Below are 25,727 nucleotides of genomic sequence, written 5' to 3'. Positions count from 1 at the left end.
TGTAGCGAACACGTCCAGACTTGGCCAAAAGCGCAGCCAGCACTCACTCGCTAGGCGAGCCATTAACGAGCTCCCAGCGAGCAATTACAGTAGCAAAACCTCCTAAGCTCGCTGGAGCGAAGGGTGAAGCGTGTACTTCGCCTAGCGAATGTTTTGTTCGCCTAGCGAACATGCCAATCTGTCAAAGGTTATTTCTTTGGGCGCAGGTGCCTCATTCTGGGGCTCGCTAGGCGAGCCATTCTGCTCGCCTAGCGAGCATGACAGCTCAGTAGCAGCACTATAAGTAGCAAGGGCTACTTTTTGGAGCCATACTTTTACACCTCCATACTTTTGTACTTTTTAGATATTTTCCAGCATTGCTCTAGAGATCTTTTGTGACCTAGGAATCATTTCTCTTCATCTCTTAACAGTCTTTCACAAAAAGAAGGTGGATTCCCATCCAATCTCGATTATTCGACTCGGATGTTGATCAACCTTCTACCGAAACTTGTTGGCCAAGCTACCATGAAAATGAGTAGCTAAGTTCTTCATTTTGTCAAGGTTAGATGTAGATGATCATTAGCTTTGTGTGTAAATGGGATGATCTTCATTTGTAAACTCTTTAATGGTGAATATATGGTGAAAACTTTGTTTTATTGAAAACTCTTTGTGTTGGTTTATGATCGAGAGATGTTTACCAACTCTTTACCTAGGTTTTCATCCAATCTTGTTTGTTAGCTAGAGATAGTAATGAATGATTTTGTTCACCATAAGGTTGAACCAAAAAGTTGTCATTTTGATAGATTGTGTTAGAGATAAACAATGGATCAAAATGGGAAAACTCACAATGTGTGTTAGAGATAAACACATTGGGAGGACTTTGTGAAATAGTTTATCATCTAAAGGAGTTTATAAGTTTAGTTGATCGAACATATACATGCAAAGTGATCGTCGAACCCTAACTTTGGAAATATTTCTCAAATATTAAAACCAAATCTTTTACCGCATTTTATTACACTTTTATGCAAGATACCGTGACTAAAACCAAAAATCCCCTTGTTACTACGAGTTAAGAATTGAAACAACTGTCGAACGGCGGCGATATCTCACAATCCCTGTGGAGACGATAACAAAAACCCGACACTTAAAATTACAATCAACAATAGGTCTCATTGTAAGAAAGCCCAAGAGTAAGCTATGTGAGGTTGATGGCGATGCTTGAAAGCAATCGACTTACAAAGGTATTTGAAAAAAATGGCTCGACTTTGAACCGAGAGTTGTGTGATTTATTTGCGGTTTTGAAATTGGTTTAGATTGATGATGAATTGGAGTGAAATAAAGTCGACCAACATTTAATTATCAAAATTAATTGATTAAAGTTCAGTTAAGTTGTCTAATTAAGGTAATTAAAAGTAATTATCCAAATCATTAGATTAAAAAGTAATATAATCCAATAATTAAGTTAATTAAAATTGATTAACAAAATTATCTAATTTGATTAGAACTTTAATTAATTAATTCGATAGACGATAATATTGGGTATAAAATAATCGAATATGAATCGGCCACCATGTGCTCAAGAACCGGTTTGTGCAAAATGACAATAGAATTTATGTCATACGCAAAGTCAAAATGCGGTGAAAAATATTATGTTGATATATTAAAATTTTGGCGGAGTAACGACATGTAGAAGTCGAATCCGTGATAAAAAAAATGATTTATCGCAGTGGACTTAAACAAAACCAACAACATGGAATTATTACTTTTAGGATCATTGTTACTGAACCGAAAGCGAAAAAAAAAACTTAATGATAGTTATCTTAAAATATTGCCATGGGGTGAGAAGAAACCGTCTTTGGTACAATAAAAATTAAATAACTCCACACATAAATTTATTTATAATATTCACAATTTATAAGGATGATGATATTAACTAGACTACATGACAAATAAGGAAATACTTCAAATCAAGATTAGCTATATTAAAAACTATATGTAATAGTCTTAAAAACACCTTGTCAAAATAAAAATGGATTAATCTAAGAAATAAAGGCAAATGAAAGTTCTGGACATGCTTTAACACTAATACGAAACTGTCCTTCTTCTGTAACTTTTCTTTTTCTAAGTGTAATAATAATAAGTAGATTCAAACACCACCACTTAGGAAGCTAACGAATGGTAATGATAAAGTTGAAATAAAATCCATGATAGGGAACTTACAGTATCTATCAGAGAAGCAACACCAATAGACATGATAATCCAATCTTGGTTTTTATTTAATTTTCCAACAAACATTAACAATAAGTGAATCATGCTTATACTTGAGTTCGAACACAAGCGTAGCAAGAATAAAAATTTAAAGCAACCAAGCAACGCATATGCGACGAACAAACAAACAGTAAAAATCAAATCCAACAATCATAGGACAAAAGAAACAAGGACATTCGCAAGCAAAAGAAATAATAATGACAACACAAAAATTTCCATAGAAATCGTTTTAAAGATTACCACAAGGTTATGTTACGACTGCAAACCCGACGATGAAGTTGCTGCAAAAACGAAAGTTGTTTCCTTAGTTTCGTTTCCGGAATATGTGAGTGATGCGTAACAATGTCGTCATGGATCGACGGATCTTGTAGTGGAGTATGGTGCGGTCGGTGATTTGCCGGTTTCGTCGGAGATGGTTGTGGCGTGAGAAGAGAGATATAGTGAGTAGTGAATGAAATTGGAGAGAGAGCCAGGGGTGAAGAAAATGTGTGTGGGTGGTAGTAATGTGAAGCGTGTTGTGACTGGTATGCTGTTGTTGCTCGCCTTGTAGCTTGTGGCTTGTTGCGGTTTTTTAAGCAGCTAGCTTGGCGTTTGGAAGTGTTTTGATGCAGCTAGTAGCAACTGTGGCTTTCGGCGTCGGCGTTGTTGTTTTGAAGTGTTTTGAACCTGCTTTTCGTTTGCAACTTTTCTCCTTGGTCTATTGCAGCATAGCAGCTCACTTTTTGCTGCTGTCGTAGTCGTCGGCTTCGCCGTTTTGTCTTTTGGTAGCAGCTTTTTGCAGCGCGTTTCCTTCCAGTTCGCTTTTTTGCTCCTTTGCTTTATTGGACACTTGCTAATGTATATGCATTCCAATTTTCTTTTTGTTTTCTTTCACAGGTGAGAGGGTGAGAGATTATTGGTGATGAGAGACGTGTGGGACGGGGCTGCGTGGCAGCATGTAATTGGAAGAAAAACATTTTTAGAATTTTCTGATTTTATTAAGTAAAATAATATTGTTGATTTATGATTGGTTAATAAGGGGAAGTGAGGATGATGCATGTGAACCTTTGATTAACTTTGAATCAATGATCAAGATTGAATTAAAGAAATACAAACTGATTTAAAATATAAAAATCCCCCTTTTAGAAACTTTAATTAATTTAAATGAGATTAAATCAATTGAAACAACTAAAATTCACAACCTCTAAAATAAATATGGTAAAAATAAAACCAAGACATGAAAAATTCTATTTGTTTAATTTGAATATTTTGACAAAAGAATAAAATTAAAACGTCTAAAAATGAATAAAAGTCGGGCGAAAATTTGCTCGAAAAATTAAATCGGACACACTAAAATGATCAGCACAAAATATACTTATTGAAAAAATACAGCGTTTCTTCAAATTCTGAAATAAATTTTCACTGGTTAAAATGCTCAGACGGGTCAAAATGCAACCGAAATAGCCGCTAAAGAATACAACGAGCACACCAGGCTAAACTACATGAATCGTAGATTAATAATACTGGCGTCTGCAATTTTAATTCTGAAACTTTTTACCCGCTGATTTTACATGTTCTTGAGAAATTATTTAACCAATTTGTCTGTATTTTCAATAAATTTATTCTGACTGATATTTTAGTTATTATTCAGGATGGAATGCATGTCATGCTGTGCATATGATGCAAATTAAAAATGAAATCGATTTTACAAAAATTTAAGTATCCCCGGACAAAATTGGGGTATGACAACGACTTCTCCAGATATACCTGGGTAAATTTTATAAGGGAAAAATCTAATGTGTTTGATGTGTTCAAAGATCTTTGTCAAAGACTTCAAAGAGAAAGGGAGAGTCATGTTATCAGAATCAAAAGTGGTCATGGGAAAGAATTTGAGAACAGTAAATTTGCTGAATTCTGTTCACCTGAAGGGATTGGTCATGAGTTCTCTTCTCCCATTACCCCTCAGCAAAATGGTGTGGTGGAAAGGAAAAATAGAACTCTCCAAGAATTTGCTAGAGCTATGATTCATGCTAAGAAGTTGCCCTACCACTTCTGGGCTGAAGCTATGAACACGGCCTATTATGTTCACAACAGAGTAACATTGAGAAAGGGACTTCAACCATTTTATATGAAGTATGGAAGGGAAGAAGACCTACTGTCAAATACTTCCATGTGTTTAGTAGTAAATGCTATATCCTGGCTGATCGTGAACAAAGAAGGAAAATGGACCCGAAGAGTGATGAAGGAATATTTTTGGGCTACTCAACAAACAGCAGAGCCTTTAGAGTGTTTAATTCCAGAACAAAAGTTATGATGGAGTCTATCAATGTTGTTGTTGATGATCAAGAGACTGATGTCACAGACGATGTTGAAACATTTCTGAATGATGCCTCAGCTGACCTCCTGGACAAAAGTAGTGAGAGTGAGTCCACTCAAGCTGAACCTGAAGCTGATAAAGTTAATAAGGGACCCTCTATCAGAATTCAGAAGGATAATCCTAAAGATCTCATTATAGGAGACCCAAATAAAGGGGTCACCACTAGATCAAGGGAAGTGATCTCACACGCCTGTTTTGTGTCCAAGATTGAGCCTAAGAATGTTAAAGAAGCCTTAACTGATGAATTCAAGATCAATGTCATGCAGGAAGAGTTAGGCCAATTCAAGAGAAATGAAGTATGGGAATTGGTTCCAAGACCTGAAGGAATAAATGTTATTGGAACAAAGTGGGTTTACAAGAATAAATTTGATGAAAAAGGTTTGGTTACTAGAAATAAAGCAAGATTGGTAGCACAAGGATACACTCAAGTTGAAGGAGTTGACTTTGATGAAACATTTGCTCCTGTAGCTCGCCTGGAGTCCATTAGATTATTGCTAGGAGTGGCATGTATTCTGAAGTTTAAACTGTTCCAAGTGGATGTGAAAAGTGCCTTATTAAATGGCTACTTGAATGGAAATATATGTTGAACAACCAAAGGGATTCACAGACCCAAATCTTCCAAAGCATGTGTATAAGTTGAGAAAAGCTCTTTATGGGTTGAAACAAGCTCCTAGAGCTTGGTATGAGAGACTCACAGTGTTTCTCATTGACAATGGATACAGAAAGGGAGGCATTGATAAGACTTTATTTGTCAAAGATGAAGGAGGAAAGCTCATGGTTGCTCAGATCTATATGGATGATATTGTGGTTGGTGGTATGTCAAGTAAGATGGTTCAACATTTTGTTGAGCAAATGCAGTCTGAATTTGAAATGAGCCTTATTGGAGAACTAACCTATTTTCTTGGCCTGCAAGTAAAGCAGATGGAAGATTCTATCTTTCTATCTCAAAGTAAATATGCCAAAAATATTGTTAAGAAGTTTGGCATGGAGAATGCAAGCCACAAGAGGACACCTGCTCCTACTCATCTGAAAGTGACTAAAGATGAAAATGGTGTCAGTATGGATCAAAGTCTCTATAGAAGCATGATAGGGAGTCTGTTATATCTCACAGCAAGCATACCTAACATTGCTTTTGTTGTAGGTGTATGTGCTAGATATCAAGTTGAACCAAAGGTGAGCCATATAAACCAAGTGAAAAGGATCCTGAAATATGTCAATGGCACTAGTGACTATGGGATGCTATACACTCATGGATCTGAATTTGTGTTGTCTGGATATTGTGATGCTGATTGGGATGGAAGTGATGATGATAGGAAAAGCACATCAGGAGGATGCTTCTTCTTGGGGAACAATTTAATATCATGGTTTAGTAAGAAGCAAAATTATATGTCTCTGTCTACTGCTGAAGCTGAATACATAGCAACTGGAAGTAGTTCTTCTCAACTGGTGTGGATGAAACAAATGTTGACTTAATACAATGTCACGCAAGATGTCATGACATTATACTGTGACAACTTAAGTGCTATAAACATCTCAAATAATCCTATTCAGCACAGCAGGATAAAACATATTGATATTCGTCATCATTTTATTAGAGAACTCGTGAAGGATAAGATTGTAGCCTTATAGCATGTTGCTACTGAGATGCAGTTAGCTGATATTTTTACAAAGGCCTTGGATGCAAATTAGTTTGAAGTCCTGAGAGGAAAATTAGGGCTTTGCATTTATAAAGACTTGTAGAAATTAATATGGAGTGGGAAAAGTAAGCAAATTAGTGTCTATGTGGCTAAAATAAAGCGCCCCTTTTATGGTAAATCATCACCTAGTTTTGGAAATACCATCTATTACGTCTTCACACGCTACCCCCACAACCTCACTACCTACTCCAACTCTTCCATCTTCCTGCTCCTTCCTCACACACCTTTGTTAGGGCAACTACATTTTTTCCACAAAAACTCCAAAATGCCACAACATCAAAATACTTCTGCTTCAAAAACTACTAAGTCTACTCAAAAGGTTAGCGCTCCTTCCATGGACATTCCCGATGATGAGATTCTGGATGTGGTTCCTCTATCAGTTATTCCCTACGAGGCCCTTGATTTGAACCATCCCATGGATACCTCAACTTCTGCATGCCCCAATCAAGGTAACATCTCTAGTATCCCTTCTGGCTCAACTCGTGCCACTAACTCTAAGGAAGATATACACCACACTGATTGTGTCATAAGAAACCTAGTCACTAGAATCCTTAATAAAGGACATTCTGTGAAGGGAGTCTCTACTCCCTTGTCTAAAATGTACCCCTCTCCTGAGGTTGAACAACATAGTGAGAAGGATGACGATTCCTCCAGTTCTGAGAAGGACATGGCTGCTGAAGGTTTGTGCTCTCTAGGGCAAACTGTATCTGGTAAAGGAAAATTTGTGGCATCTAAAACTGCCAATGCTACTCACTCTGAGAAGCATGATGATGCAAATGATGTGATTGACCTAGAGGATGATAGGTCTGACGATCAAGAGGATATCTCACTTCATCATTTAAAGCCAAGTATGGCTAAACGCATGAAGACTCGAAAAGGAAGATTTGTGGCTGAACTTATGTCAGCTAGAAAAACTAAGAAGATTGCTGGTATTGGTCCCTCCAAATCTTGGAGGAAGTTTGTATTGAAGAAGAGGAAGGTTAGAGAAGATTCTAAATCTGAAGAGGATGTTGAGGAAGATGTCCCTGACATCTCTTCTGTGAAGAAAACCACTGTTAGGAAGTCTCCTGTCAAAGTTGTTGCTGTGCATTTAGATAATATCTCTTTCCATCTTGAGGATGGAGCTGCCAAATGGAAATTTATGATTCAAAGAAGGGTGGTTGTGGAAAGGGAGTTGGGAAAGGATGATGCTGAAGTCAAGGAGGTCATGGACCTGATAAAGGTTGCTGGGTTGTTGAAGATTGTGGTTGGGTTCTCTCAGTGCTATGAAGGTTTAGTTAAGGAATTCATTGTCAACATTCCTGAGGATATTGCTGATAAGAACAACAAGGAATTTTGCAAGGTGTTTGTGAGAGGTAAGTGTATCACATTCTCTCCCACTGTTATTAACAATTTTCTAGGAAGAAAAGTTAAGGGTGCAGGTGAATTGGAAGCTACAAACAATGAGGTCTGTAGAGAAATTATAACTAGGTAGGTGAAAGGGTGGCCTATTAAAAGGCATCTTCCTGCTGGGAAGTTGACTGTCAAGTATGCTATATTGCCTAAAATAGGAGCTGCAAATTGGGTGCCTATCAACCATATTTTCACCATTGCTAATACCCTTGGAAGGTTTATCTTTGTTGTGGGAACCAAAGTGAATTTTGACTATGGTAGATTTATATTTGAACAAATCATCAAGCATGCATCTACTAATGCAGTTAAGCTGCCTATTGCCTTTCCCTCTATGATTTGTGAGATTATCCCGAATCAACACCCCGATATTCTGTGTTCTAATGACTTACCAAGTAGAAAAAAACCTGCTCTGTCTGTGCACTATAAACTGTTTGAAGGCAGTCATGTCGAAGATATTATCATGACATCTGCCATGAAAAAGCCAGCCTCAAAAGTTGGAACAATTGCTGAGCTTAAGGAGACTTGTAAAGAGCTAGGTGAAGGGATAAGGGCAGCAACAACTAGGAAACAATCGTTGGAAGCCTTGACTGCAAGCTTAGAGCAAGCTGAAGGTGAAAATATTGAACATGCTAAGGAAGCTGAAGCCCATACCTCTAGTGAGAGGTTTGCAAACAATGATGAGACAAGTGGCAATTCTGTTTCTGGTGCTGATGAAGCTGCAAGCTCAAGATCTACTGATTAGCTCCTTTGACTTTGGTCCCTATTGACTTGATGGTTTTTGTTGCTGTTTTGATGGATGTACTTGTTTTTGGTTTTACCTTGTTGATCTGTTTCTCAGCTTGCTTACAGCTGATTATGTACTTGGTTTTGTAACCCCTTAACTTTTGACTTTTTGGTTTATGACTAAATAGACATTTATTTTGTCTCTTTGGTCTATTTTGGCTAAAAGGGGGAGAAGTAGCTATATCTATAGATGATGTTTGATGTTATGTTTGATACAAAGAGGGAGAAGTGTTCTGTCTATGTGAAGCAGATTGGTGCTTGGTGTGGACTAGCTGAAGAGGGAGGTGGTGTGCTGAAGAGGGAGGTGGTGTGTTCTAAGCACAAGCGCATGTGTGTTTACTAGTTGCTATTTTTCTGCTAGTAATATGTGTATATTTACTTTTGCTGCTAAACTGATACTTTGATTGAAAGTATGATCTGATGTATATTTTAGCCAAAATTTGCCAAATGGGAAGTTTGTTGGTTCTATGTGTTGGCATCAATTTTGGTAAAACTAAGTGTTATCACAAGATGTCACGCGTGTTGTCTTGACATGTGATATCATCTTCCTGCAGGTTGTTTAAATATGGTTGTGCAGGAGTTAGCCAAGATGTCAGACCCGATGTTAAGACATGTGCATACAGAACATTCAGTCCGAATGTTATGTGTTTTGTTGTTGCACTTTTCATGCAAATCTTTGTGTGCTTATGTGGAGATTGCATGCGCTATTCAAAGAGTAATTCTATTTTAAACCAGAATGTTTTATTTTACAAAAAGGAATGATTAGCTGCTGTTTCTTAGGAGATACGCAATTAAAATAGAATTAGGTTTTCATGCTGCACATGCCCATTCAAAAAGCTTCTATTTAAAGGCCATGTAAAACCTGTTTTAGATACACAAGATACGAACGATAAAGTGATAGAGTTTTAGGGTTTTAGCCTTGTGTGAACTTGTGTATTGTGAGCCATTCATTCATCTTGTTGATGTATGAATTGGACTGAGTTTTGTGTTGTAATTTGTCCACTCTAAGCTTTGAAGTACGAGTGTATTTGTTTACTTGGTTGAAGCTTTTAAGCAAGATCAAGTATGTGTCCTTGAAGTGTGTCTTCTTTCTTTTTGTATTTGTTCTTATATCACTGCTATGATTGAGGGGAGTGAGTAGGGTCTCATATCTAAGAGTTCTTAGATAGAAGTCACACGGGTAGAGATTAGGTGAAAAGACTGTAACTTGAAGTTGTTTACTGAGAGTTTTTGAACTAATTTTGTTTAATGGATTTCCTTCCTAGCTTGGTAGCCCCCAGACGTAGGTGAATTTGCATCGAACTGGGTTAACAATTACTTGTGTTACTTGTTCAATTATTTTACTGTTTTTATCCTGTTTATATTTCACTTGTTGTTCAGATATTAGTGTCGTGACATTACCTTCGACATCTCATATCTGATACCAGAATTTCACATGTGATATCTTGTGTAGATGTGGAAGCCTCCCTTTTCCTGAAAGATTTCTTTCTATTTGCATAGTTAAACAATTTATCATTTTTACCAAATAACTTACCGAGTCTTTTAACAAGAAGCATAAAATTCTCATCTTCTTCAGGATCATCATTTATTCGTTCTTCTTTTGAGTCGACTTTTAGAGTGATACCTTTGGACTTTTTCTCTTGATTTTCATGTTGTTCAAGTCTTTTAAGTTCCAATTTGTGTTCTTGAAGCTTTTCGAACAATGATGTGGATGTCATGGTTGAGAGACTCTTCTTCTCAGATATGGCCGTTACTTTCGGTTGCCATTCTCTTGTCAATGATCTAAGCACTTTAAGGTTGAGATCATCATTTGTAAAGGTCTTTCCGAGTGCAATCAAACGATTCATTAAATGGATGAATCTCTTCTACAATGAAACAATGGATTCTCCGGGCAACATTCTGAACATTTCATATTCTTGACTCAATGTGTTTAATCTGGATCTTTTAACTTCAGTGGTTCCTTCGTGAGTCTCCACCAAGGTGTCCCATATTTCTTTTGTCGATTGACATTGAGATATGTGGAAGAACTCATCGATACTTAATGCACTTTGAATAATATTGATAGCTTTCTTTTCACTGAGTATTCTTTTCTCATCGTTTTCATCATAGGAACTTTTAACCTTATGATTGTCAACACCATTGACCACATTAATTAGATTATGCAAACCATTTTCAATGGTTTCCCATATACCATCTCCTTGTGCTTCTAAATGTGCTTTCATGAGGCTTTTCCAGAAGTCAAAATATTCTCTAGAAAATAGAGGGGGGTTGTTGCTACTACCACCATCTTTGAAAATCGGGTTTACGCTTGCGGAAGCCATCTTTTGGATCTAAGGAGCAAGTTACCAATAACCTGCTCTGATGCCAAATGTAAGTTGAGTATGCGCCTAAGAGGGGGGTGAATTAGGTTCTTTGAAAACTTTTTTCGGTTTTATGAAAACTTGTTCTTTCTTTTCTGGTTTGGTTATGCAATGAAATGGTAAAGTGAAGAAAGTAAAGAATACCAAGACGTATATTGGTTCCTCTCACAATTCGAGAGTACTTCAGTCCCCTTACCACATGTAAGAGATTTTATTATAGTTAGATCTTATGGACAAGACAACCTAGTCTTTCTATACAGACTCTAACAAGAATACCAAGAACAATCCTCTTGGATTTTTCACTAAGTCCATTAAGAGAACAATCCTCTATTAATGACTCTCTTGCTTCCAACAGTCCTGCACAATAAGGATAATAAGGACAATATGAGTTTTTACAGGTTTTTGACACATGGAATAATATACCAATCTATTGATTGATCTTCTCCTTTTAAGTAATCAATTTTCTTATGACATACAAGTGCTCTAAGGATGACATGGATGAAACTATATGAATGGATATTGAAAATTCTGTGTAGAAAGTTTCACCAAAAAATTTAATCAAGGACACTTGAGAGAATTTGAAAAGATGAAGAGAAAAAATTGTTTAAAATATTTGTGTGAAGGAGGTGTGTTCAAATTTTGAAAAAATGTGTTATATATAACCCTTAAACACCTTTCTAAATGGTCATAATTCATGAATGAATGCCATGCTTCAAGAACACATTTCAGAAAAGGTTTTCATGAAAGAATACATTTCTTTCTTCCACTAGTTCAGTGGTAATTGATTACCCAATATGGTGTAATCGGTTACGCCTGAGTCAACGTTAAAAAATTGAATTTTTTTACTGTGTAATCGATTACCCAGAACATGGTAACCGATTACCTGCTGTAAAACTTATCACGGGAGGCAACACACACAGCTGGTAATCGATTACCTCAAACCTGGTAACCGATTACCATTAGGGCACAGAGACAAAATATAGTGAAAAATGAAATGTAAGGCAAAATGTAACACCTCAAAATTTGCCCTCCTCTCTTGGGACTAGCTTAACATATTGCATTGCATTTTTTAGGACATTAGGCATTGCATCTTTGCATATCATGTGGTAACAATAAGCAAGTCATCCTCCTAGGTCTTATTCAGAAGATAAAGAGGTTAAAATATGCAAGCTTGAGGGTTTCATGGATTGATCACTAATCATTTGAGGGTTGGTGCTTCAAATTAGGGTTTCTCAGTTCTTCAAGGAGATTGATCATCATCTTGGTAGAAATGGTACATCATCATCATCATGGTCTTGTCATCACCAAGAGATTCATTGAGCTTGATCATTTTTCTTGGGATTAGGGTTTTGACCTTTGGTCAACCCTAATCATTTGTATTGTGCCAATCAGGGCTTGTCAAGGAGATGAGGTCTTCATTGAGATGAGAGATAATTCTATGGTTTAGGGAGATTATGGAAGCTAGGGTTTCACTATGGAGCCATTTCATCAGGAGGTTGAGGCTCAAGATCATCTGTGCATAGCCAATTCATCCATCAGTCAACAAAAGTCAACCAGAAGTCAACTGATGGATTTGGAGGTGGGAGAGGGTTAGAAATACTTCATTCATGTCCAAACAAGTTTCATTTGACATTTCAAACATCAACAATGAAGAAAATAAAGTCAGATGAAAACTTTCCAAAAATAGAAAGTGACTTGTAATTCAAAATTGCCAAAAATGGAAAGGTTTTCTCCTCAAAATTACATGTCCAAAAATGCTTCAAATGAAATTTTGTCCAACATGAAAGTTGTAGATCTTGCTCTCACCTTTCCAAAAAGTCCAAGAACATGAATTTCTCATGTGTGGTTGGAAAGTTATGGATCAATCTTGGTCAAGAAATTTTGAACTTCAAAAGTGCATAACTTTTGAACCACAGGGCCAAATGAAGTGGGACTTTTTGCAACATTTCACTCTTGATATGAGCTATCCAATTCAAGCATCATAATCCAGGAATTCTCCTCACAAAAATATTGAACTTTTCACTTGAATTCCATTTGAAAATTGGAGGGAAAAGGCAAATTTGAAAATTAGGCATGGCATTCACTTGATTTCACTTGAATTTGGTTCTACACAGCATTTCCAATTGAATTGAGGCATAAAACCTGCACTGTTACATTGGTATGCACATGTGGGGGTGGATTGGCTAAATTGGTCATAAAACTTGGTTTCCATTAATCATTTGCATTTTGGCTAATCATGATTAGCAACTTCATTAACATCACATATATAAACCTAATTCTAACTGTTTTCTAATTAATCATAACAGAATTGTGGAATTGAGATCTAGCTCCAAAACTTTTCATTTTTCTCTCTCACTTTTTCTGCAATTTTCTTCACAAACATTGCATCATCCTTGATCAATCCTTCATCCATGTGCATAATTGAGTTGAATTGAAGCAAGATCCATTGATTCTCAAGCCAATTCAAGAACTGTTGCAAGTGTGCTCATCAATGGCAATTCGAGTTTTCAGCTAGATCGTGTACCATTAACATCAAAACTCTCCTCCATTCATTCATATGAGCACTAAGGAGTTTCTGTTTGGATCTTCCAGGACTTGAAAGCATCGATTTCGTAACTGCACTTCCAACAAGGTGAGATTTCAACTTGCATAATTCTTGAAATTAATGAATGCTTTTGGTAGATCTTTGAGTGTAGGTCATGCTGCAATTTGAACCATTGATTTTCATCAAGAATTGAGGAAGTTATAGTGAATTTAAGATTGATGCATGAATATGTTTTGCTTCGAATCTTTTGATCTAGGAAGAATTAGGATAAAATAAGCTTGGATTGATGATGTACGTTGAAAGACGGTTCTAGTGATATGCATTTCATGAATTTCTGAAACAAATTGTTCTTGAGCCTAGGGTTTATGATGAACACGGATGAATATTCGAATTTTCGTTTCCAGAAGTGTTGTAGATCCTTGCCTGCGCTAGTTGCATGGTTTTTGGTGTTTATGCTCGCTGGTTGGTTGCATGTAATCTCACGTGCCAAAACGATTGGCTCCGCTCGCTCCCCTGCGCCACATCAGCTTTAATGAAACGCTGTGTTTCATTAAGGCGCGCCTCTATTCAAAACCACACATACTTCGATTCCTGGCTATGACAAGTTCAATATTGACATTTGCACTATTTCATCTTTAACCATGTTATTCCATGTATGCTTCCATGTGCATTTTTTATTTTTTTCTTCCTTTCCAAAAATCATAAGTCTATGAATATTGATCCAAATTGACTGGAATTTTTTGCACAATGTTCACCTTGATGTCCTCTGTTTTATGGATATTTTTCCAGGATTTGTGCACGTGTGGAATTTGTTTTGGCTTAGGGAATGTTTACACATGTGTTTGCTTGCACCTTGCCTGCTATTTTGGTTGTGAAATGATGATGCTTAATCCAATGAAGCTGAAATTTTGCATGTGTAAAATAGACATCCTTAGGGACATTTTGGTATAGAGTTTGCATTTTTCCCATTCCTGGTTGATGAGATATGATGTGATGAATGTAGGTGTCACAATTTGTGTCACACCTTGGCTTGCTTGACTTGTGGAATTTATTTACCATGCCAATTAAATGCCAAATGATGTAAATTTTTGCATGATGATACTTCTGGATGTTAGGATTGCTTGTGATTTTTTATGAAATTTGTGGATGCATTTCCAATTTGTTTGAGATTTTCTATTCTGATTGGTCATTTGAGGACTTTTTGATAGTCATGAATTTAGATGATTTTTGAAATTCTTGATATGTATCACATGAACTTGAAATTTTGTGGAGTGATTCTAGACACCTTGAAGTTTATCTTGGCTTTGGTTTGAGTCATTTATCATGTGTAGATTCTGTTTTAGGCTTGTGTGAAGTTGATGCATGATTTTGTGCCCTAATTGAGCTTGTTTTGCCATGCCTTGACTTGATGAATTTAATTGACATGCTTCCACTTACCCAATTGACTTGAATTTTGGTGTGATGATCATGTGATGAATGTTGTTTAGCCATGATTTTTCTTGGGGTTTATTGAATTATTTTTGAATTAGTTTGGATTGATTCATTCTGTTTGGTCCAATGAGCTTTCAAATTGCATGTTTTGCCTTAGATGCTTTGTGAAATGAAATTGGTGTGTGATATGAATGTGAGACCACTTGGACATTGTTCTAATTTGATTGAACTTGATTTGTGCCAATTTTCATGTTCTGTTTTGAATTATTTCTCCCTCTTTGACCCTAGGCCTTGTCCTAGGGGTTTGCTTCTCATGTTTGAGCTTGGTTTGCAGGTTAAGAAGCATATGGCATTGAGGAATTGATTCACATTGCTTGAGTTGACTAATTGGTCAATGTTGAACTAATTTTGAGTTTGTTTTGTAGGTGGCTTCTAAGTCATTTGAGTTGAGCTTGTGCATTGCTTGATGCATTGCTTGTGTATAGTTAACTGTTGACTTGTAACTGTCTGTTTGATTGTTTGAGCTGTGTACTGACTGAGTTAGATTGTTTTCAGGTACATTAGTTGCTATAGTTCATTTTGAACTTGCTTTTGCTGTTGCTTGGTTGCTTAACCAATTGAGGTATAACCCACTGACTTCATGTAGTCTGGAAGACCTGGCCTGTTATTTGGTCAGGCACCTGTCTGAAGTCCTCCTTAAGAGGCAATGCTTGTGATTGTTTATCTTTGTCCCCAAGCAGGAAAAGACCTTTGTTAAGGCAATTGGCAGATACAAGAGATGTGCAATCCATCTCCTGCTATTCAGTTGAGTCATCCCTTTGCTCACACAACTGGTGTTGATGCATTGTGGATATTAACCCAAGATCTCTGTTGAGTCAGTCATAAGTGTAGAAGGGTTCCCACTTTCTGAACCCACACTTCTATTGTCTGAAGCTCTCCCTGGCCAGGGATAAGAGCTGTGAGGCACACCCCTCACTTCCTATTTCATCTGCTTCACCCTAACTCTCAATGTTAGGGTTAAGAGCTAATATCACCCCGATACAGTTGGCTTGCTTTTGCAGCCTAACCCTTGTGTGAGCCCACTTTGTCTGTATATAGTGTGTGCTAATTGTGTATGTTTGCTTTGTTTTGATTGTGCTTGTATGCTTTGCTTTGCCTGGTTAGGATTAGCTTGCAGTCTGTGCAAGTAGATAGAAAACTCAACCTAGGACCATTGTGGAATACATGATAACTATTAGGCTCGAGTCAGTCTCCCTTCTAGTTGGTCATTTCCCAGTCTCTGGTTAGGAGAAAGTTTCTCCCTTGTTAAGGGGAACTACGTTGCCCTGATCCTCATACCAGATGAGGTACGTAGGCAGGAGGTCGTACGAGATCTCTCCGGGCACCCTTTTTCTTTTTGTGTGTGTTTGCTTGACAGTTATTAGGCTCGAGTTCCCGACTCCCTATTAACTTGTCGTTTGTTCCTTCTTGTGTGTGTTAGGAGATAGACATAAGCCCAGCGATTGGCAGTCCGTATCCTATTGTTGTGTGCTTGGAGTCCGATATAAGTCCAGCAATTGGCATTCGGTTTCCAGTGTGGGTTTGTTTGGTTCGGAGTCTGATGTAAGTCCAGCGATTGGCATTCGGATTCCATGTTTGCCTGTTTGCGTGTGTTTCGTTTCGGCGTGTGTGAGCCGAACTACGGTAGCTCTGATTCTTATTCCAGATGAGATACGTAGGCATAGGATGCGATATCCTAGCGAGCCCTTTCCCCTCTTTTCCACCTGTGTTGTTTTCAGTGTGTGTGATGTTTGTTTTAGCAACCTTTCCTATCTTCTGAGCGTGGATCCCGTCGAGTACGACGGATGCGTAGGGGTGCTAATACCTTCCCTTCGCATAACCGACTCCCGATCCCATTCTCTTTGGTCGCGAGACCATGTCTTTTCCAGGTTTACTTCGAGCGTTTCCTTTCCCTCTCTTGGGATAAATAACGCACGGTGGCGGCTCTGTTTGTTTTGTTTTAGCCCGCTGGTTATTTTTCGCGGATGCGACAGTTGGCGACTCTGCTGGGGAATACAGAAGTTGACCTATTGCTGGTCCATCTTCCCTAAGCGAGTCTCTCCTAGCGTTCTAGGATGGTTTAGGTTGCTTGTGTTGCTTTATTCATTGCATTTATTATCATTCTGTTGTGTATATATTTGCATAAATATTTGCATGCATCATACTATCATGTTGCTGTCCTCTGTACAGGTGGTTCCTCTGTTTTGGGGTGGGTGTTCTGAGTGGGGCTAAAACCCAGGCCCGAGTATACACCTAGGATTAGTGTGGTCTCACGTTCCTCATTTGCTTTATCAGCATATTGTTGTAACGTGACATACCACAAGCCGGACGAGGTTCATTGGAGAGTGTTCTTCCTTTGTGGAGTATCCACTTTGGTTGAGTCACCTCTTTTGGACTATTGACTTCGGTGACCGATCTTTCCCGGATCTCTAGTTTGGACGATCTTAAGGGAGCTACAGTGGCACACCCGAAAGGGCAAACCCATTGAGTATCTTTGCCCGATTGTCGAGACTATTATCCGCCTTAGGAGGACCTGATTAGAATTTACCTGTGAGGGGAGGGTGATTCTTACAGATGCATGTTCAGATGGTGACTTTGATGGTGACTTATGGTTCCGTTGATCAGAGTCCTATTTATAAGTTGGATTTATGGACATTTCTTTCTGAGACGCCGGAGTTCTGTCCGTGTTATTTATCAGTGGGGATCCGTTTATTTCAGGATTCCCCGGGCCGATTCAGAGGTTCTTGTGGTTGTCTGCTCAGAGATTGTCTGATGATGATGGTGATGTACCTTTCAGTTCCGTTTATTTCGGAACCCTGAGTTGGATTTGTGGTTACATATTCCTTCAGATGATTGTGATCAGGTCAGAATCATTCACATTTTGCAACAGTTGATCAGATGACTTGGAGGATGGCAATACATTGCATTCATTCATCAGCATCATTCACATTTTGCATTTACTTGCATCTAACACATGTTTATCCATATGCAGGGACATTTTTGATCGAGATCCTGGTTGAGAGACTTCTTTGTTCCAGACATGAGGCCCGGTTTGAAGGACGATGTTGTCTACAGTTTCTTTGACCCGGAGATCAGTGTGCTGAGAGATATGATAGCATTGATTACACCCGACCATGTGGGGATGTTTCGTGAGATGTATGGGGGTATTCTGAAGTTGGTCTTCAGGCTCACAGACAGTGACAAAAGTGTCGTCCATACACTTCTCCAGTTCTATGACCTGGGCCTGAGGTGTTTCGTGTTCCCGGACTACTTGTTGGGGCCCTTGATGGAGGATTACGCTAGCATCTTGGGTATTCAGATCAGGGACCAGATTCCTTTCTGTGCCACTAAGGTGGAGCCTGATGTTATGGAGATTTCTCGTGCTCTTTATTTGAGCCCGGAGGTGACCAAGGGGGGTTTGAAGGAGAAGGGAAAGTTACCCGGTTTTCATCTGAGTTTCTTGGAGGCTAAAGCCAAGGAACATGCTGCTATGGGTAACTGGAAAACTGTATGTGCCTTGATCGCTGTGAGTATATATGGGACCATCCTGTTTCCTAATCAGAAGAGCTTTGTGGACCATAATGCTATCAGATTGTTCATGCAGAGGAACCCTATTCCTACTCTGATCGGAGATGTCTATTACTCGGTTCATAACAGGAACGAGAAACGGCATGGTGGATTGATCCGATGTTGTGCTCAGATGCTATACAAGTGGTTTATGGGGTATTTGCCTTCCAGAGGTGCTTTTGTCACTCTTGATCCTACGGTCAAGTGGTCAGTCAGGTTGATGGGTTTGCGAGCCACTGATATAGCTTGGACTCATAATGGTATGGCTGGACGAGACTTCATATATAGCTGTGGGAGCTTTCCCAATGTGCCTCTTATGGTAGTTCAGGGTTGCATTAATTACAACCCAACACTTCTTAGGAGACAAATGGGGTTTGCTATGGAAGTTCCTCCTCTCGAGTGTGAGATTCAGGAGTCTTTCTATTTCCCAGCTGAGGGTAATCAGGCCAAGTTGAGGCAAGTGTTGGAGGAATGGCGTGATATTCAGAGAAAGGGCAAGGTTCCTTTCGGCAAGGTTAACAACAGGTCTTTTCCTCCATTTGACGATTGGCTTAGGAAGAGGATAGAGCTCACACATCTACCATTTCCTGGAGGTGATCCTTGGTGTCCTACGATTGAGGGGCCACGTTCTTCTATCAGCATGGATGAGTTCCTTGAGATGAAGAGAGCCAGAGATCAGTTGCAAGCGGAGAAGACTGAATTGGAGATGAGTGTTGCTCGGATTCAGATGGCTAATCAGGAGATCAGAGTGAGGATGGAAGATCAGGATAAGAGACATGCCCTGGAAGTGAAGCGCTTTGAGATGGATACCGCTTACTATGGCAAGGTCAGGCAAGCATTGGAGTCGTCTACAAGGGAGCACGACAGTACCAAGGAGAAGCTAGCCAGAGCTTCAAAGGTCATTGAAGATGAGAAGAGGAGGCAAATCCTCGTGAGGGATCAGAGGGAAGACAGAGTCAGAGTCCTTATCGCTGAGTGGGAGGCAAAGCTGAAGATTAAGGAAGTAGAGAATGTGAAGACTATTGCCGAGAGAGATCACTACATTGCTGAGAGAGATCATTACTTCAGGCAGATGAAGATTCACCAGAAGGAGGTGGGGAGATTGCAGCAGGAGAACACCGAGCTCAGGTTCGCCGCAGAGTTTGCTAGGATGGTTGATGATGTAGGGCCTTCTGTGGGACCTTCGTCAGGCTAGACCTTTCTCATTTGTGTGGATTACCGTCAGGCCTGTTGACGGAATTCACTTGCTTGTATTTCCTTCCTGATTCTGGAGAATTATATTTGATTTGTATTAGACTTGGATGTATGACTATGGCACTTATTGTGCACTTTTGATATACGATGGTTGTTTTCATTCAGTGATCAATCTTCAAGCTTTATTTGCTTTCCTGTATGCACTCACACAGCACACACATGGTTGGGTGGTATTTTGCTAAATCATATATCTCTGATCTGTATGATGAAATCAAATGATGGATGTCAGAATATTGCTGCCGGATTATTATCTGTCTCGATGAAGCCAGGATCGAAAGACAGAATGTTCCTCATGTGGATAAACACTGCATTCATGCATAATCATAATAACTTGTTTTCTATTTTGCAGGTATCATTTCTAACGTGCTTGATTGTTTCAGGAATCATTGCTCGTGCTCGTAGAGTTGTACCTTTGCACTCAACACGTCCGCACCGATACTTCACCAGGCGCAACACTCCAGGGCTGATGGATCTCCCAAACGCAGATGTTCTCGAGCTGAAGGACAAAATGAACGAACTGATCAACATCATGCAAGGTTTTGCAGTTGGTCAGAAAGCATTGGCTGATAAAGTTGAGAAGCTCGAACGGGATTCAGCTGCCAACAGCGGTGTTAACCTGGATGGTGTCTCCAACTAGGGGCTGGGTGGTTCCAGAGACGGTGGAAAAAGAACAACTGTGGGTGTAGTAAACAATGCTAGTGGTTTTGGCGTCGCCACAGGTGGTCAACCCGGTCAGATGGGTCATAATATGAAGGACAGTCTGTTCCCTCCTTTCTTCGGGGTTGAGGATGATAGGAAGGAAGACAGAGAAGCTGATCAGTTCTCCATGCACAATGAGTCGTTCGGTCAATATGGTGTCCAACCACCGAATAAAGAAATTCAGTTGCTGGCAGAAAAAATCAGGGCTCTCGAAAGTTATGCCACTCCCGGGGTTGTAAATATGTCAAACATGGGGCTAGTTGAGGGGATTGTGATCCCACAGAAGTTCAAGGCGCCTGCGTTTGATAAATACAATGGAAGTTCCTGCCCAGAAACTCATTTCGTCCGCAAGATCTCTGCGTACACTATGGATCAAAAGCTTTGGATGTACTTCTTTCAGGACAGTCTGTCCGGAGGATCCTTGGAGTGGTACACCAAGCTGAAGTCTTCTGATATTAAGAGCTGGCAGGATCTTGGTGATGCTTTCTTTAAACAGTATCAGTTCAACGCTGATATGGCTCCTAGTCGTACCCAGCTGCAGGGTATGTCTCAGAAGCCAAGCAAGGGGTTTAAAGAGTATGCTCAAAGATGGAGGGAGTTGGCTGCCAGAGTGCAACCTCCATTGGTGGACAGGGAGATGTTTGATTTGTTCATGGGTACCCTGCAGGGGGCATTCGCTGAGAGGATGGTCGGGTGTCCAGTGACCAACTTCGCAGACATTATCGTGGCTGGTGAAAGGATTGAGAGTTGGCTGAAGCTCGGAAAGATTCAGGGTAACGCTTCGTCATCAGGATCGAAGAAGCCCTTCGGAAATGGTCAAAGGAAGAAGGAGGGTGATACCAGCGCAGTGTATTCCCAAAGAGGACAAAGTAGGGATCGTTACTTCCAGCACAATGCTGCGGTAACCATTCCTGCTGAAAGTCAGTCTGCACAACAACAACAACCGCAACAACAGCGTCAGCCATTTCAGCATAGGCCACAGAGGGCTGGATATCAAGTCAGGGGAAGAATGAATGATCGGCAGTTTGATAGGCCGTCTGTGACTTACTCTTTCCTATTGAAAAAGCTGAAAGATCTGGGGTTGGTACAGCTGAGAACTCTGGCACCTTTGAGACCTGATCAGAGGCCAGCCAGTTTTGATGAGAATGCGAAGTGTGAATTCCATTGAGGTGCTCCTGGGCATACCGTAGAGGACTGCAAAGCTTTTAAGCACGTGGTCCAAGACCTGGTGGATTCAAAAGCTATCAACTTTGCACCGTCTCCCAATGTGAATGCTAATCCCATGCCCGCACATGGTCAAAGGGGGGTGAATGCAATTTCTGAGGAGGGCCGAATTGGGTTGTTAAATGTTGATCAATTGAAGACTCCTTTCGCTGAGGTCAAGAAACATTTGTTGAAGAATGGGGTCTTTCCGGGCTGTGATGATGATTGGGTTGCGTGCACTATGGCTGTTGATGGGTGTATACTGTTGAGACAGTCTGTCCAGAGGCTGATGGACGAGGGAAGTATTAGGGTTGAGAAGGCTGATATGGGGAAGAATGATGTCTCCACCATAACGATCTACTTCGACCCGGTTGATTTGTCAACTCTGGCTGAGGCGGCTCCAGTTACTATCACGGTACCTAGACCAATTCCCTATGACAAAGATGATGTCGTGCCGTGGCATTGTGGTGGGGAAGTTTACTGCAATAGAGAGAAGGTAGAGGATCAGACTGCAGGTGAAACCACTGTTTCAAAGGTGGATAATGTCGGGCCCAGCGGTTTCACTCGCAGTGGAAGACTGTTTGCTCCTGATGCGTTGAGAAGTGGGGAAGGAGAAAAAGAGAAAAAAGAAAAGGCCGAGGCTTTAGCCAGGGCAAAAGGAAAACAAGCAGTGGTGAATGATGGTACTCCCGTAGGGATACCGGCGCCTGGTGGGCCGGAAAAAGAACTTGATGATGAGGCGGAGGAATTCCTCAGGATTATCAAGAAGTCTGAGTACAAGCTTGTAGACCATCTACAGCAGACTCCATCCAAGATATCAATTCTATCTTTGCTGTTAAGCTCTGAGGGTCATAGAGAGGCTTTGTTGAAGATTCTGAAGAAAGCCTATGTTCCTCAGGAGATAACGATTAACCAGTTGGAGATGGTGGTGTCTAATGTTCATGCCAGCCATGGGTTGGGGTTCACCGACATGGATTTGACTGTAGATGGGAGGAATCACAACAGGGCTTTACACATTGCAATGGAATGTAAAGGGGCTGTGCTTTCGCATGTGCTGGTTGATACCGGCTCCTCTTTGAATGTGTTGCCAAAGAAGGCCTTGGCAAAGCTGAATTGTGAAGGTTTGATCCTGACGCCCACTGATCTGATAGTGCGGGCTTTCGACGGTTCAAAGCGGGCTGTGTTCGGAGAGGTTGAGCTCCCGGTGAAGATTGGCCCAGAGGTGTTCAAGTCCGTTTTCTACGTCATGGATATTCAGCCGGCATACAATTGCCTGTTGGGTCGCCCATGGATTCATGCTGCTAGGGCAGTGACCTCGACTTTGCACCAAAAATTGAAGTATATATGGGAGGGGCAAGTCGTCACCGTCTGTGGGGAGGAAGACATCTTTGTCAGCCACCTTTCATCTTTCAGATATGTGGAGATGGACGGTGAAATATGGGAAACGCCGAGTCAAGCATTTGAAACCGTTAAGGTGGAGAATGCTCTTTTTGCAAAAGAGGAAGAGAAACCGTCCATATCTTCGTATAAGCAGGCTGCCGAGGTGGTGAAGAATGGAGAAGCTCCTAGTTGGGGGAAGATGATGGACATCTCTGCCAAGAAAGACCGCTTTGGAGTGGGTTATCAGCCGGGCCGAGGCTCGTCTGGACAAGGCAGAGGACGTCGTCCGTCATTCACATTCACCAGTGCTGGAATGCTGGATCCAGATCACATCTGTATGGTGGATGGGGAAGTCGACAGCGACTGCGAAATCGATCGGTGGATAAAGCCGTGCGCGCCAGGGATGGGAATCCAGAACTGGAAGGCTGAAAAGATCATCACGGTCACTCTGCTCGAAGAGTAATAATTTCTGTTTTTCAATTTTATCTGCATGAAAGCCATACGTGTTGCCCGACACGTAATGGTTCATTGTAAGGGCCACCTCATGTTCATTTTGCAAATTCGCATCATTAATAAAAGGATGTTTTTCAGTTAAAAGCAGTGTTCCCTGTTTTTCATTTATTTTTGCAGTTTAAAAATAAAACAAAATAAAAATGGCAATGTTTGTTTTCATTTTCCTTTTCAATTTGTCTCGCTCCGGTTCTAAAGCAATGCATGAATCCACATTTATGCAGATGCGATCATTCTCCGGATCTCATTGATAACAATCCTGTTACACCCTCATATGACTTCGACAATCCGATCTATCAAGCCGAAGAAGAAGGCGACGAAGATTGTGAACTGCCAGGGGAATTAGCCAGGTTGTTAAAACAAGAGGAAAAGGTGATTCAGTCGCACGAGGAGCAGGTTGAAATTGTGAATCTGGGTACCGACGAGGTCAAGAAAGAAGTGAAAATCGGGGCTGCTTTGGAGGCGAGTGTCAAGAGCAGAATGGTAGCATTGTTGAAAGAGTATGTCGACATCTTTGCCTGGTCTTATCAAGATATGCCAGGTTTGGATACCGATATCGTTGTGCACAAGCTACCGTTGAGAGCAGATTGTCCTCCAGTGAAGCAGAAGTTGCGCAGAACTGGACCTGACATGGCAATGAAAATCAAAGAGGAAGTGCAGAAGAAGTGGGATGCTGGTTTCCTTGCTGTCACTAATTATCCGCCTTGGGTCGCGAACATTGTGCCAGTCCCGAAGAAGGATGGGAAGGTGAGAATGTGTGTGGACTACCGAGATTTGAACAGAGCTAGTCCGAAAGATGATTTCCCATTACCTCACATTGACGTGTTGATAGACAATACAGTTCAATTCTCGGTGTTTTCCTTCATGGATGGCTTTTCTGGCTATAATCAAATCAAAATGTCGCCAGATGATATGGAGAAAACAACGTTCATCACACCGTGGGGCACTTTCTGTTACAAGGTGATGCCATTTGGTCTCAAGAACGCTGGTGCTACTTATCAGAGGGCCATGGTGACTTTGTTTCATGATATGATTCATCATGAAATTGAATGCTATGTTGATGACATGATAGCAAAGTCCCAAACAAAAGAGGGGCATTTGGTAGATCTGGCCAAGTTGTTCGACCGGCTGAGACAGTTCAGACTGAGGTTGAATCCGAATAAGTGCACTTTCGGAGTGCGGTCCGGTAAATTGCTGGGGTTCATTGTAAGTGAGAAAGGAATCGAGGTTGATCCTGCTAAAGTAAAAGCAATACGAGAAATGCCCGAACCGAGAACAGAGAAGGAGGTTCGTGGTTTCTTAGGTAGATTGAACTACATTTCACGGTTCATATCTCATCTAACAGCCACGTGTGAACCTATATTCAAATTATTGAGAAAAGATCAAACGGTCAGGTGGAATAATGATTGTCAAGCGGCATTTGAAAAGATAAAAGAGTATTTGCAGGAGCCTCCGATTCTGATGCTTCCTGTGGAGGGACGACCGTTAATTCTGTACTTGACGGTCCTCGAGGGGTCTATGGGGTGTGTATTGGGGCAGCATGACGAGTCTGGTCGAAAAGAGCATGCCATATACTACCTTAGCAAAAAGTTTACCGACTGTGAAACAAGATATTCACTGCTCGAGAAAACTTGTTGTGCTTTGGTCTGGGCTGCTCGCCGACTGAGACAGTATATGCTGGTTCATACCACTTTATTGATTTCCAAGATGGATCCAATCAAGTACATTTTTGAGAAGCCAGCATTGACCGGACGGGTTGCGAGGTGGCAAATGATTTTGACAGAATATGATATTCAGTATACCTCTCAGAAAGCAATCAAGGGGAGTGTATTGTCTGATTACCTCGCCCAGTAACCCATTGAGGATTATCAACCGATGAAGTTTGAATTCCCTGATGAGGACATCATGTTTCTCAAATCGAAAGATTGTGAGGAACCAATCCCGGAGGAGGGGCCTGACCCTGAATCCGAATGGATTCTGATGTTTGATGGGGCCGTTAACGTGAATGGTAGCGGTGTTGGTGCTGTTTTGGTTACGCCGAAAGGATCCCACATTCCTTTTGCTGCCCGGCTAACATTTGAGTGTACCAACAACGTGGCTGAATACGAAGCTTGTATCCTGGGGATTGAAGAGGCGATTGATTTGAGGATCAAGAATCTCGTTATATATGGAGATTCAGCTCTGGTTGTGAACCAGGTTAACGGAAAATGGTATACGCATCAATCTCATTTAATTCCATATCGGGATTATACGAGGAGATTGTT

This window comes from Lathyrus oleraceus, chromosome 5 (assembly GCF_024323335.1).
Source record: "Lathyrus oleraceus cultivar Zhongwan6 chromosome 5, CAAS_Psat_ZW6_1.0, whole genome shotgun sequence".
Lineage (NCBI taxonomy): Eukaryota > Viridiplantae > Streptophyta > Magnoliopsida > Fabales > Fabaceae > Lathyrus > Lathyrus oleraceus.
Note: the sequence above shows the minus strand (reverse complement) of the source record.